The following is a 12,500-nucleotide window of genomic DNA, read 5'->3' on the forward strand; positions in this document are numbered from 1 at the left end:
CTAATGAACATTAAATCGCACGGTATAACTGGACGCATACTAAATATAATTAGATTATTTTAGAAAATAGAAGCATAGAGGTTGTCATTGACGGATGTATATCCAAGCAGCATAACATTAATGCGGGAGGGGCTAAGGGGTCGATCATTGGACCATTATTATTCCTGTTATTCATAAACGTCATCCCTGGTGAGATTGTGTCCGAGATAGGTATATTAGCTGATGATACAACGCTCAATAATATGCATGAGTGGAGAACAGATGTATATAAATCTAAGACAATGGCAGAATTGTAAGAAAATGACCTCCAGACTAGAGTGGAATGTGGCCGCAAATGGATGGTAACATTAAATGCTAGGAAAACTAAGCTGCTCTCCTTTAACAATTACAAGACGCCTCTCCAGCCTACAATATCCATTACAGCACTCTACCTGAGAATTCTACCTTCAAACTCCTCGGCCTAATATTTTTTATTACATTTTCACCCCAAGCAAGCCACATTGCCACTTGTGTTGTAGGGGCTACTATCAGGGACATAGGCATCAGGGGTACTGTGTAGGGAGTTGGGCAGCAAGCTATCGGTTCACGTTACACTTGAACTTCTGCATATCAGTACAGTTTGGGAAGCAGGGACCCGAAAGGGAATTCCAAAGTCTAGGTGTCCCGGGGAAGCAACTACTGGAGTGGAAGGCTCTCTTACATCTAGGGATCTCTACTGTGTAGAGGTGGGATTTAGCTGCTTGTCGGGTTTGTTGGGGTATTTACCTCGAGAGGCCACAAGTACTTGAAGTTCGTCAGAGCATTCACTTAAAGTACTTGTAGAACAGACAGAGGGATGCAACGTTTCGTCGATGGGACAGAGGCTGAAGTTTAGATGACAGTTCAGGACCTATCAGAGTGACGACTCTCTTTTGAACCTTATCTAGGAGCGAGAGACTTGTGGCAGATGCACCAGCCTAAATATTACAACAATATTCCATACATAGGCGAATGGTGGCCTTTTAGAGGTATAGGATAATTTCGAGCGTTAGTAGTTTTCTAGCACGGTAGAGAGAACCCACTTCTTTGCAGCGGTCCTGGCGATACTCTACATGTAATTGTTCCAACTCATGTTTCCTGTGAACGTTAGGTAGAGGAGTTTAAAAGATGTACTTTCAGATAAAGAGTTATTGGCCATTGTTATTGCTGGTAGAGAAGATTTCTTGTAATTATTGAAGGAAACGAATTTAGTCTTGGCAGCATTGAATGTGACCATCCATTTATGTCCGCATTCCACTACAGATCGGAGGTCATCCTCTAGTGTTTCTGCCATTTCTTTAGATATGTGTTCATTTGTTTTCCTGTCGTGTCTGTTATAGAGTGTGGTGTCGTCAGCATATATACCCATCTCACAGAAATTTTGTCAGGGAGGTCTATTTATGAATATTAGGAATAACAGAGGTCCAAATATAGATCCCTGAGGCACTCCCGCATTTATATCATATTGTTTAGATGTACGACTGTCGAGGACAACATGAATTTTACTCTTATCTAAGAAGGATTTAATTATATTATGTATTCTTCCAGTGATACCATATAATTTGATTTTCCTGAGAGGACCTTCACGCTATACCCTGTCAAAAGCCTTAGATATATCTAGAGCTAGCGCTCTACCCTCCCCCACTTTGTCCAGTGACTTGTATATACGTTCAGAGATTACAGTTAGGATGACTGCTGTGGAAAGGGTTTGCCTAAATCCATATTGTTGGTCAGCCAGAAGTTTAGCATCTGTAAGGTGATGGACTAGAGCTTGGTTAATTATGGTTTCAAATATTTTGGCGAAAAGTTGGAGAAGGCTAATGGGGCGATAATTTACTGGGTCAGTTCTTTCGCCAGAATTCTTGAGAACTGGTTCTACAGAAGCAGTTTTCCAGCAGGCAGGAAAGCAAGATTCATTAAGGCATTTGTTGTAGAGTTTGGAGAGAACTGGAGCTACTTCGGCGGCACACTTTTTTAATAGCACAGCCGGGATGAGATCAGGTCCACATGCTTTTGCAGTGTCTGGATTTCCGATGATAGCATGCACTTGAGAAGGAGTGATTTTCTGATCGTCTAGTGTGGCGTCTGCCTTAAAAGGAAAGTCACTGAGTGGGTGGTTGACAGGTCCAGTGTGGAGTTGGAGGCAAACCGACTGGCAAGCATGTGACTTTGCGGGTTATATGCACTAGAACAAATACATAGAGGACGTTGCAAAGAAGTTGGTTTTCCTCTATCGAGCTAGAATACTATTCATGCCTGAGAGTATTTTGTACATGTACGAGGCCATCATTCGCTGTGAGGAATGTTGCAACATCTGGGTTGGTGAATCTACCACTAGTCTCTCCGTTTTAGATAAAGTACAAAAAAGAGCTATCAATCTAATCAGTCCCACTTTATCAACTAAGCTCCAGCCACTGTCTCATTTCCGCAGTGTTATATCACTGTACCTATCTTACAAATATTTTAATGGAATGTGTTCTGATGAACTCGTTGCACTTGTGTCCCCTCGACGTACATATTCCCGACAAACCCGCTTAGCAATAAGATCTCACCCTTTCACTGTTGTTGTCCCTAAATTCCAGAAAGTTTTCTATTCTACTAGTTTCTTGCCTCGAAAAGATAGATGTTGGAATTACTTTCCTGCTGTCTGCTCCCCTGGCTGTACTAATATGCAGAAGTTAAAATGTAACATAAGCAAATATATTTTTAACCTTTCCTAGACGTGGCCTCAAATAGTATCCTGTATACTTTGTAAGGGGTGAACAGGCCTTAGGACAACGCGAGGATAAGTATATTGAGTGTATAGTAGTCACCGATATAGTAATAGTTAGTTGTGGAAATCGAGTATAATTTGATTATTTTACAAAGAATTGTTTACATTGGATTTGAAGACGACCATATTGCAGTCCGCTGATAAGCAAGTTAGCAGAAAAGAGTTCCACAGGCGGCAGTTCTAGAAAAAAAACTTTATTTGTGGAATCTGCGTTTGGATTTAGTCACAGATAAAGAGTATGTGATATTGCTGATAGTAGTTGTAACTAGTCGACTGCTTTCATGAACGTTTGTACAAGGTGGGACTATTGTGAAGCTCATCCGAAAATAAGAATAAAGCAGAAACAAGCTCATATCTGTGGAAAAATGCTCAAAGGGAGAGAGAGGTACATTGCATAGTCGTTTTGAAGCCTGTTTCGAACTATGTCAAGGTAGTATAGCAGCTCTTGTTCATATTTGGCACAAGTACTTCATCCTAGGTATTAACAATATGTATAAAATAAGGTACAATGGTTTTAATGCCGACTCAACAAACCGACTTTTGCCGCATATATATATATATATATATATATATATATATATATATATATGTCTGTGTGTGTATGTGTGTGTGTTCATGCGTGTGTGTATTAAAAAAGGGACTCTCCCGTCGATTTCGACGTATATAAAGTTCAACAACTAAGTTGTTAAAACATTCACCAGATGATTTATTTATAGTGGTGAAGGCTTTGTGTCAACCAACCACGATTTTTGTTTTACTGCTAATCTTTGTCTGTGCAAATGACTGCCACGAAACAGCGCATGCAGTAGCCCGAAGGTTTGTACATCAGGGGTTACCTTCTCATCGATGCATGCCTTAACAAAGACTGGGTGTGCATCTCACCCAGTTAATTAATGCACTTCCTGATACCAACCTGGAAATTTCTACGACTCGCCATATATATATATATATATATATATATATATATATATATATATATATATATATATATATATATATTTATTATGTATGTGTGCGTGTGTATGTGTGTGTATTGATGTATTATATATGAATATATATATATATATATATATATACTAGACTACCCATGACCCGTTGGGTCAGTATATATTAACTATGGAGTTAATGTATGAGCGTGACACTTTTGACGTAAAGAAAATAGTTTTTGTGACGTAACAGAAACATTTCTATGAAAGTATATTAAAATGAAAAAAAAGAATATACATAGATTTCTATGAGTCGTTCTGTTTATAATTTTTTATTCTTGAAAAAAAAACTTACTGCCATTGAATTATAAGTGGTTTGCCATACTTATAGGTAAATGTGCACTGAACAGATACGATAATACTTTAAGTTAAATTCAAATTTTGAAATATCTTTTAATTTAAACGTGAAAGAAAAAATTAGGTCGCTGAAAACGTACACAGTAAAACAATACATTGTAAAATAGTAGATTTATTTGTAAGAAAATTGCGTTAAAATAACGTAAACGTAATCCGGAAATGAACGATGTAAAAAAATACAGTAGTAGAGCAGTAGTAGGGAAAATACATGTCAACCAGTAGTATTAATAGTAGAATAAGGAAGAGGAGGCGTAGTAGTAGTAGTAGTAGTAGTAAGAGGAGGTAGAGGAGGCGTAATAGTAGTTGTAAAGAGGAGAAGTAATAGTAGCTGCAAGAAGAGGAGGAATAGTAGTAGTAGTAGTCGGAGGAGGATAGTGCGCAAGCAAACAAGCAAACATCCAAGAACGACAGAGTTTTATTATTATATAGAAGATTATAAGTATATATATATATATATATATATATATATATATATACGTATTATACGTATCATAATATTTTTATAAAATTATATAGAGAGAGAGAAAAAAAGGAGAAAAAGAAAGGGATATATATGTAGACGAGAGCAAATACGGTGGCCTCCAAGTGTCCATTCAATAAAAGATGGCGCTGATATCGTAAAGAGTTTCTGATAATTCATTTATTTTCATAGTTATTTTTTTATTCTCAATCAGATTTTTATATTTCTTTAGACTGTGCACAAAATGATGGAGGGGGTGTTGTCGGCAAAAGAATTGGTCTTTAAGTTGAATACATACGGAGTTTTCTGCATTTTTTATTCGCTCTATATTTTATTTCTATATATTTTAACCTTTTTTTTACTTCTGATCGTGTGATTTTTACTCACCCGGAAATTGGACGGCTGGTATGAGTAAAATGCTTCATTCATAGGACGAGTCTTTCTTTTTTTTCGTTGTTTCAATTTGCTTCTATGTTTCCACATTCTCTTTTTAGATGCCCACTTACGAATCAGCTTACCAATTATTCATTTAGAGTGCAATTCAATGCAATGAACAACGCAAGAATGAAATGGGAAACAATTCCAGAAAAATAGGGGGAATATCATAGGTATGAAAAAAACATAGGAGAGAGTAGTAGCTAGGTAGATAAATAGACAGACATGCAAGCAAACAAACTGACATATGTATAGATAGATAGATAAATGGATAGCAAATTATATGTATATTATTACTATTATATAAAAGTAACTTTGCATGTGTAAAGTCCTTACTCATAGCTTCTGGAACGGCTAGGCTTATCCTTTAATAATTGCACGCAAATATAATTTATATGTCTGGAAGTGTTCTTAGATATGTTTTGTACACAAATTCATCCGATAAGTATCAAAAATCGTAAAAATCCCATCCTTAAAATCACTTTTTTCCCTATAGATAAGAAAAATTTTTACAGGAAAATGTTTTATATTACACCGGCAATGGAAATAATAAAGTTTAAGTAGATTGTAGATTTTGCCGTTCCAACCAATCACAGAGTGAAGCTCAAGGGGACAGAGAAGCAGGGAAAATACACGGAACTACCCAGAGAACTGAAAAGCATATGGAAGACGAAGAAAGTCAAGATAACACCAATAATACTAGGAGTACTGGGAACAACATAAAAAATGCTGGGAATATACACCGCATAACGATAATGAAGTATTAAAGAAAATCCTTAGATGTGGAGACTAATGCACAGACGCTAGCTGGACATTTAGAAACTACGGCAGAGGAAAAGCACTAAGAAATATTACATGGAAGCAAGAAAAATGAAGTAGTATAATTGTAAGTTAATTCCCATCACGCACACCCCAAAAGGGGGATGGCACCAACAGGCACCACACTAAAGAGTTATAGTGGGTCAAGGAGGATAGAAGCACCGAGGAAAAGAAAGACTAGCCTGGATGAGTGCGAAGAGGACTGGGACTTTTGGGAGGCATAAAGCCACCCATATTCTAGTGAAAACTAATAGTCGCTACCAACGAGAAATCAATGGTACACGAATGTTGCGATAATGCAAATTGATTTTCAAACATTCTTGAAATAATGTAGAGTACTGTACATCTGGAGAGACATTTTGTAACTCAGAATCCAGGGAACAACACAAATTGTTCTCAAAGAGATATGTTTGATAATTGCCTGAGCAAAAACGCGTAGGGAATGAATAATAATAATAATAATAATAATAATAATAATAATAATAATAATAATAATATTAATAATAATAATAATAATAATAATAATAATAATAATAATAATAATAATAATCTTAACTGAGCACACAAAAGGAATTTGGAGTATTTTAGCCAATCATTTTCTTTTTCTGAATAAATCTGAAGATAGAAAAACAATTGCGCATTCCATTTATTTATGTATTTATTTATGTATACGTGTCTTTCTCATATATTCATACATACATATGTTCATGGCAAAATATACTAAAAAATAACACATATAGCTAAATGAAAAACTACTATACATATATATATATATATATATATATATATATATATATATATACCATACACATATACATTTATATATGGCTGTATATAGTTGTTTATATAGAGTTAGATAGTTTTACATGTGCGTTTGTGTTTCGATTATATAGATAATTGTACAACTCTACGATCTTTGAGAGTGAATCAAAGGGAGGAAACTCGTATGCGACAAAAAATACACAATATGACATAGAAAAAGCATGAAAAACAAGAAATAAGAAAACGAACATAAAAAATGTCTCTGTATTTGAACAATAAACAACGTCCAAGAAAGAATATTGGCCACACACAGAAAGGAAATTAGTTTTACTTCGGTCAGAGTAAATTGTATTACGATGTGCAGAATTGCTCAATTTTCCTACAATTGACAATCTGCTTCGATCCGATTCTTATGGATGTGGCGAATAAACGCGTGTGATTGTCCATTACGTGATGACGCGGGGTGTCAAAATGTTTGTACGTTTTTTTTTAAATTTATTTTTTTATCAAACGTTTTTTCAATATATATATATATATATATATATATATATATATATATTATTATTATTATTATTATTATTATAAGTTTTGTCAATATATATATATATATATATATATATATATATATATTGTATTGGTAGTAATTATTAAGTGTGTCTACCAAAAGAGGGCTCAATGTTTAGACAGAGCCAAAATAAGTTAATTTAGTATAAAAAACAAAGCCATTTGTTTGTATACTAAATTAACTTATATATATATATATATATATATATATATATATATATATATATATATATCCTAATGCATATAGATTTATCCGTTTATTTGATAAGGATGATACAATGATAAGGGATTTAGGATAAGTAAAACTATTTATACCATTGCATTTCAAAGCCTAATACTTCTCGTCAGAAGTGGAGAGAAAAGGCTAGGTAATATATTCGGGATTCGACGTCCAGCAATAGGTACTCTTACTTATCCTATACCCTAAATCGATGTACCATTCTCATTGAATAAACGAATAAATCTATATGCACTAGTATATATTTTTATCTTTTCGTTTAATTATTTTCGTGTTATTATATATAAGCTCCAAAGAAATTTGTTGATCTTTGCATTTTCCGATGAATCTCCTTTTAAAGAATCGATATTATGCTTTTAACACCCCATATATATATATATATATATATATATATATATATATATATATATATATATTTCACCACATTAAAAAAATATATATATATATAATATAAAGCTGAGTGTGTGTGTGTCTGTCTGTGTGTGTGTGTGTCCCGAATAGGCTCCTATATGGTTTACTATTTTAAAAAACTTATTACATATAATGATAAAAGTTGTATCTAGACACAGGAATGGGTATGTTTGATCTGGCAAAACGGTGGTTCATTAAAATTGTGGGGTCTGCATTCGCTCTTGGTCCACAAAGTATGGAAATAAAAAAACATGTCCATAGTTTATGTCACAAAGTTTACCAAGGTTTTTTTTAATATAGATCCACGGAATATAGTGATAAGTGTTTCAGGGTGAACAGGTATGGTATGAGAAATTATGGGGTTTATCTATTTTATTTTTACTTTCATAATATTTTGCTTTGATTTTGATACCCCCAAATTACAAGCTATCTCTTTACAACTCTTCCTTTTCATAACCTATCATACTTTCTTAAATGAGAGTCCATTTTCTGTAGGCTTTTTTAAACCCAGTCAACGACGGGTACTTTTGCTAGTATATATATAGAAAAAGAGAAGGAGAGAAAGATTAAGATTGCCTAAATTATTAATTACATGCTGTAGAGACAAAATGTATGAAAGCCAGATTTTTAAATTAAAACGAATAATAACTGGTTATCACTGAATCTGTAAAAAAAAGGGAAACTGTAAATTTCTTAAAAATGGTAAAAGATAAAATAAGAAAAAAAATGAAATGTTTTGATGGGTGATTAGCCATTTGAAAATAAACATACGCAAGAAAATACATTAATTTCTATAACTTGATGAAATCTATGTATGATAACTATTAAGATGGCAGTTGAATGTTCAATGAGGGATATTGTTAAGTTTGCAGATTGAAACAAGTAACGTAGAAAGCAATACAAATGACGACTCAACAAACAAAGGTAGATCAAATAAAAGTGTATTAGGAAAAGGCATATTTACAGGATATTTACATAATGCTGTCAAATAAGAGAGTCTTTGCTGGAGAAACATATCTGCTCTCGGCGGCCTTCGGTGGCTTCTGGTGAACACACACTCAGACTAACTGAGTCTTCCTATTTATGTGTATTTACTATCCACATATGCAAATGAATGTGTGCCACCATAGTACACTCCTCCCAAGATTTGAAGTCGCACGAATTTCAATATCTTTTTCTCTTGGGATTTAACATTAATGGCTCATAAAACTTTCTTTTTCTACCTGATCTTCGGGGTTCAGGTGTATATTGAGGCGGTTCCAAATTAAAGGATTCGTATATGATGTCCATGGTTTTCTCGTCTTCGACTGCTGTTGTATAATCACCATCTTGAATGTAGCGTTTTTTTTATTTGGTTCAGGTGCCTTTTATGTATATTTTGTGGACCTTTAATCATGTATGTACAATCACCAATGCGTTTATCCACTACTCCACATTCCCAGTAAGAAGTTTTATTCCTGTAGCACTTGAAATATTCTCGATCTCCCGAGTTATATTTCTTTCTTATCATGTGTGTAGTGTTTAGGACAATTGCCTGTCTTGGCAATAGTTTATCAAACGCTGATTTCACCTTTCTGTCTAATTCTTTATTAATCTTTTCCAACCCAGCGAACGGAACGTTCCGCTTTTTTTCTAAAAATTGGGCTGGTGTTTTCTTTAAGTTCAAACGAGGCCTTAAATTTATTGCAACGACCTAATTTAGTCATAAATACACCAGGATATAAGCCATCTTTTATATTTTCTATCGTTGGAGTAGCACATTCTATTTTTTACAGAATTAATTGGCTTATCCCAGAGTCCAAATTTCTCAATTAAATTTATTCCAAACAGGTTTTCGCTATTTTTCAATACGAACATTTTTAATTTCTTCGTAACTCCTTTCAATTTTATCGGCAGGATAACTTCGCCTTCAAATTTTATCTCACCACCAGTTACCGTCCGAGCTGATTTACCTGTTTTCATCATGGTTGGTTTAGCCAACTTTTTCCATGTATTCAAGTTTATTATAGAAATATCGGATCCTGAATCCAGTTGTAATTTTATTGGCGTTTTAAATATTTCCGCTTTTATGTATTTTCGCCGATTTTCGTCTAATTTTTCATTTGATTTTGTTTGCTGTACTCTCTTTCTGGTGAAATCTTTATATCTGCAACAATCGCTTTTGTGTCCGACTTTCTTGCAAATGTAGCATTTTTTCATCTTATAAGGGCAATCCGATTCCCAATGTCTTTCTGCGCATCTCTTACAGTTATATCTAGGAAAAGACTTGTTATATTCTTTACTATAATTATAATTATTATATTTGGAGTATCTCGTTTCGTTTTGACTGCTTTTATTTGTATAGTTCTTGGTTGGTGTGTATGGTTTTCTAACCTTTCTTACATATGCCACTCCGGATTCTTCTATCTTTTTTTAATCCTTTTTTAATGTAATGACCCTTTCACTATCCTCTGCTAATTTCTGAAGTGTTAAATCTTGCTCAGAATCCAACTTAGACAACACTCGTCTGCGTATTTCTGCATTTTTCGTGGAAACTAACCCTTGTGCGAAGATTAGACATTTGAAATCTTCTACTGTTAGTTCCTCTAGCTTAAAATTATCACAGTTTTTATTGACAACTGATGCGTATGTCAAATAATCTTGGTTGCCCATCTTCCTTAGATTCATACAAAACCATCTCTTATGAAAAAGAGATATATTCGGATTAAATAATTCTTTTAGTCATTTTACAGCTTCCATGAAATCTACTTCCGTAGTTTCTTGAGGTAGTATATAATCTACGAACTTTCTGTGTTACACCCAACTTCCTGAGTCAAAGGCTCACTTTCTGGCTATTTGGCCAACTTTTGCAGTCCAGTTGAAAAACATCCTCCTATCTTGTATAGTATGCTTAAAAAGTCTTTTCTTCCTCCGGCACATAATTAAATGTATGCATGCTATTAAATATAGTTGTATGCGAGAAATTAGTACTGTCGACATTTTCTCGATTAGTCTTTAATAGTTCCAGTGTTTTAGCAAAACGTTCATTTTGCCTTTCTTCATATTCAAATTGTAATTTCTTCTGCCTTTCTTATTGTTCAAGTTGTAATTTCTTCAGCCTTTCTTCTTGTTCCATTTGCCATTTCAATAATTTCTCCTCTCTACGTGCATCTAGCTCGGATTGCGCCTTTTGTTGCGTCTGCAAAAACTGCATTAACATTCTAGATAAATCTTCAATTTTTTTTGTATCCTTCAGTAGCAGTAATGCAGTTACTAAGAAATATTGTACAATTTCACATGCAACACAATATCCGTACCATATAAAATGGCTTGTGTTACAAAAAAATGTTCATAGCTCCTGTTTTCAATAGTAATATCGCTGCTCGAATAATATTTTCTGACTTCACTAGCGAGTCAAGCTCATCCAACCACAACATAAGAACTGAGGCTTTTGCTGAAACCACAAAATACGATGTTCTTTTCCGTTTTAGGCATTTCCTAATAAATAACAGCTGAATTTAAGTACAACTCTTCTAAGAGAAAAAAAAATTTCAACTCGAGTCACAATTGAAAAAATTAGAATGTAATGACTACATTTAATTTTTTTTTGCGTGACGTTTTAATGTCTTATATCCGTTATCCAGTGACAACTTTAGTTTAAAAAAAAATCTTGTTTTTAGTTTAACTGTGGTATTTTTTTTAAATACCGAAGAGAAAAGTTTGGTTTACCAAAAAGTCTTTAGTTGGTATTTACAGCAATTTAGGAAATCCACTGGTGAACTTTTTTTCTTCGTATGTTACTTCCTTGTAATTTAGTAATACGAATCTGTTCTTCGTAATTTAGTAATCGAATCTGTTTTATCGTTTTACAAAAATTCACTTTTACAGTTTATTATTTTTTTTAAGATGGATTCCACGGGAAACAGCGTAAATCGTCGCTTTTTATTTATTTTTTATTTTTGCCACTTCGAGTTTTTTTTTCTTTAAGAGTGCAATTAAAGGTTTTTATGTGTCTCTTTTTTCCGGCTAGTAATTTAGTAAATAAAATCCTATTAATCGAGGTTACGTTTTTTTTTTAAACCTGAATGTAGTTTTTGTTCTTGGAATTTGGGAAAAAGCCGTTTCTTTCTTTTAGTGTTGTACTTCGCGAGGAAAATATTTTACAGTTTTCTAATGTTCGCTGAATTATTCATTTTTTCCGCTTGAGTCGAACTTCTCTTTAGCGTAAAATCCGTTTTTACGACTATTTCGTTCGTTAAAACTTGTATTCCATAGAAAGGTCAACCGTTGCGTTGTACTTTTTTTTAGTGAGTTATTTCCCTTTCTTCGTCAAACTGTTATATTTGACGTTCATCCTCGTCGTCATTGTTAAGTTTGCAGGTTGAAACAAGTAACGTAGAAAGCAATACAAATGACGACTCAACAAACAAAGGTAGATCAAATAAGAAGTGTATTAGGAAAATATATATTTACAGGATATTTACATAATGGTGTCAAATAAGAGAGTCTTCGCTGGAGAAACATATCCGCTCTCAGCGGCCTGTGAACACACACTCAGACTAACTGAGTCTTCCTATTTATGTGTAATTACTATCCACATATGCAAATGAATGTGTATTACCACAACAAATATATTCCGTCGTTTGGATGTGATTAGTTTGGTTGAGGAGAACGAGACAAGTCAGAGATTAATGTGAG

The sequence above is a fragment of the Euprymna scolopes genome, chromosome 8, assembly GCF_053919585.1.
Source record: "Euprymna scolopes isolate OS-2025 chromosome 8, ASM5391958v1, whole genome shotgun sequence".
Classification (NCBI taxonomy): domain Eukaryota; kingdom Metazoa; phylum Mollusca; class Cephalopoda; order Sepiida; family Sepiolidae; genus Euprymna; species Euprymna scolopes.